This window comes from Anoplopoma fimbria, chromosome 18 (assembly GCF_027596085.1).
Source record: "Anoplopoma fimbria isolate UVic2021 breed Golden Eagle Sablefish chromosome 18, Afim_UVic_2022, whole genome shotgun sequence".
In the NCBI taxonomy this organism is placed as follows: domain Eukaryota; kingdom Metazoa; phylum Chordata; class Actinopteri; order Perciformes; family Anoplopomatidae; genus Anoplopoma; species Anoplopoma fimbria.
In genome coordinates this window covers 14729590-14733702 of record NC_072466.1, presented here as the reverse complement: position 1 = coordinate 14733702, position 4113 = coordinate 14729590, and positions in this window count along the sequence as shown.

The following is a 4113-nucleotide window of genomic DNA, read 5'->3' as shown; positions in this document are numbered from 1 at the left end:
GATGTTGTTTGATTACCACAGATGAATCAGGAGGAATGGATTCTTTGGAGCGGTTAGACCACTGGACAACAACATGGATCCTAACACAGAAAGATAAAAAAGTTATTTAACTCCTGTTTTAAATGAGTGTGTGTGCATACATAAATAAATAAATATTTTCTGACATTTCATGCACCAAGTGATTAATCAAGAGAACCATAAGCCGATTATTTGTTTTTTGAAAATGATTGTTAGTTGCAGTCCTACACTAAGGCAACCAACAGCGTAGACTACGGGTTAATATTGCAAGAATATGAAACCAATTCCTTGATGCCATGACCCTGTTTACCAGTTATGTAACTTAAAGGTGATGATACAGAAAATATATATTCACTGGAAACACGAGAGAAACTGTTTCTATTACTCCTGACTCACAAACTCCACGGATAAAAGTATTTTGAGGTATTTTACTTGAGTATTTCTGTTATGTAGTGGCTGTTTTGTATGTTATGGCAGTCAAGGACCAATAGAGGGCTCCAGTGCTATTTGCCTAGTGGGAGGATATAGAGTCGGGGTGCAGAAGGTTAAGACCCAGCAAGGAGAGGCAGAACTATCAGCATGGTCATGTTGTAACGTTCAATGTTGTTATCTGCAATAAAGTTGGCTCAACTGAAGGTGAAGTCTCAGCATCTGTATATATCCTGATATCATAATAACTGATATCCGAAGATATCACAATTCCCATTCTATAGTTATTAATACTTCTACTCTACTACATTTTGGTAGCCAATGTTGCACTCTATATTTTGCAAATTCAAAATATTTTGCAAAATATAATCAACTTAAATAGATTGTCATGGATAAAGCTGGACTTTTACTTGAGACAAATTATTTTTGACATTGTAGTATTGCAATTTTTACTTAGTAAAATATATGAGTACTAAGGTAGTGTAAGAGTACACACTTACACTACCTTTTAACTAGACTCTTGTTATTTTATTTCATTTAGTAAACTAAACAATCCAAACACATCTAAACACATCTACAACAATGTACTGAAAAAAGTATATTTAGAAAACATCTTATTGACTATGGTTTTAAAAAATAAATTAGGCTAATATACACATTCTTTTGAAACTTTGTCGTATACAATGTTTGTAAAAAAATAACTAGATTTTTAGAAACATTCACTTACTCGGTATCATCTCTTCGTACAGCAGCAGGTTTCTCCTCTGTTGCAGTGACCCTTAGGTGACAGAAGACAACTCCCCGCCCCCTGAAGTGACAAGCACCGGTTCCATCCAATCAGCGCTGCTCGTGAGATTTCTAGAGACTCCTATTGGTTCCTCAGATAAGATCCACTACAAAAAGACGGTAGGCTCAGTGATGATTTCCAACTAATCATTCAATCCATCTACTGAAACATAGTAAACCAGTATTTACTGTGTTGTTTTTTCTTTGTTTTTGTTTTTTGTTATTTTTTATATTTCTGGTATTTGTGTTCGGACAGGTATTTGCAATGACAAAATTGCTGTAGTGACTTTTACAATGTGACAGAGTGCTGCCTACATTCAAGAAGTAAAGGGGTATTCAGACAAATTAACTTGAATATACATTATTTTATATATATATATATATATATAATGTTGTGTTTTCTATAACACTGCACTGTATTCGATTAATCTGCTATTGCTATTTAAAATCATGCAAATATACTAAAGTTTAAAAAAAAGGACATAAAAAAAATACCCATTGTACAGCAGAATTGCCCTCTCGCCTTTAGATTAATACATATTGTAATATTGTCTTATTATTACTGATCGATGACTTTGTAAGCATTTTCATGTTGTAGCTGGTGTAGTTAGAGCTAACTTTAAGTACTGTGTGTATGTTGGTAGGTACTTTAATTTATGACATTATGAACTGATAACCTGTTCTTCATGTAAAATCTCAATGTGGAAAATAATGTGTCACTTTACCTGTCAGATACATTTTAAAAAGTAAAGTATTTCCTAATGAAAATGTTTTGAATGCTAACTAAGTAGCATAAAAATGAAAAAACTTATTTAGTGCTGTACTTTATTCCACCACTGTCTGAGGAGAAATAATGTTGTTGCTTGTAAGTTAAGGCCAAAGGCTGTGTATAATCTCTATATTAACCTAAAATATGGAAGTTACATCTGCCCTTCGGCCATACTGACCATGGACTGTATGTAGGTCAGCTGTGCACCACGCTGAGCTGCACACTGGTCAGTGCACCTGGCTTATCAAACCTACTGCTGTCTCTGAAGGATTACAGAAGTCTAGAGAAAGCAAACAGCTGTTAACTTCACTGAAACCTCAGCGACGTCGTCTTTACAGGTAGTTTTGAAACAGTTATGTGTTGGGTTACTCAAAAAAGAAGCAAATGTAATTTATATTATGCAGCACAACTGCAGCCTGTGAAATCATTTGAATCTCTCATTCACCATTATTTGTGATTAAAAAAAGACCATTATAACGGACCAGTAAGTGGACTCATCTGTCATTTCCCCCCCAATTACACAGAGATACAGAGACACAATTCCAACGAGTCAAATGGACACTGAACTGAACAACAAACCTGAGATATTGTACCGATGATACAAATGATAAATAATATAAAATAAATTAGACTGGTTTTGGTATCTTTAGACGTTATTTACATTACTCAGTTTTAATGTAGTGGTTATTTGGTGTTACCTATTTGTTATGGGTGGATTTAGCAGTTGCCTTATATATAAATATGTGTATGTGGTATAACAAATCTAACTATTAAGATGTTGGAACATTAAAATAGATTTTTCAATAAAGGAAACAATTGGAAAAAGGCTCTCAAAGAAGCTTAAGCTAAGGCTAATTGTGCATCCTCTGTACATTTTGTTGTTATTTGTTAAACAGACAAAAAACCTAAGATGATGTACAGGTGTCACAAAACTGATAATAAAAATGATTTATAATATAAAATAAATGAGACTGGCTTTGATGGCACTTACATGACTCAGTTTAATGCAGTGGTTATCTGGTGTTACCTTTTTGTTATGGGTTGATCTAGCAACTGCCTTATACATATATGTATATATTGTTATAGTTATAGTATATATAGTTATGTGTGTATGTGGTATAACAAATTCAATTATTAAGATGATGGCACATCAAAATAGGTTGGAAAAAAGGCTGTAAAGAAGCTTAAGCTAAGGCTCATTGTGCATCCTCTGTACATTATTATTTTCAAATATTTCTTATAAGGTAAAACATTCACAAAAACGATTTTGGTTAGATTTCTGTAGTTTGGCTTTGTATGGGAAGTATATACACAGTTAATCTGGAAGTTCACAGTATGTCCACTAGGTGTCAGCGATGTTCTTGCAGGAGGCTAAATCTGGAGCAGATTTGTCTTGTGTGTCTCCTGACCATTGAATGAGAGCATATGAATTGCACAAATGGACACTTGACAGATTGTAATTGGGCTTCGCTCTGTATATAAAGGTCGATACAATCAAGATCGATCATTTGGATGGATGGATGGATTATCTGTTCATAATCTGCACTGCGTATGCATGACCTTTAGTTCTGAGTGAAATAAAAATATTATGGATGTGAGTAAAATATATTTGAGATTTGATGTGGAAACTGATCAATTAAAATCAGCATTTGATTAATTGAAAATGAGAAACGATATATCTTCACATTATACTAACATCAGTGTTAAATCTAACAAATGTTTAAATCTAGATAATGGAGTCCATTTCTCTGCAACAGAGGGCCAACGATTAAAAATAGAGCCACTGGTAGATCTTATTGCAAAATTATAATGACATAACTTGTAGCCTAACTGATGACTTTTATATAGTGCAATAAAAACAGATGGGGGAGTTTACAGAGTCTGTTTATCACTCTAGAATAAGCAAGGAAGCATGTAAAGTAAGTAAATAAGCAAAATTGCACACAAGTGAGGATTAAGTAGCATGTGCTCAAATTTAAGTAGGGAAATATGCAATGAAGCAGACCAGTAAGTAGCCAATGCTTAATAAGCAACAAACCAGCAACAGTTCCTTTTCCTCCCAAGATCAAAAACAAACAATTAAAATCAAACAATTGCATTTACAAGTGTGT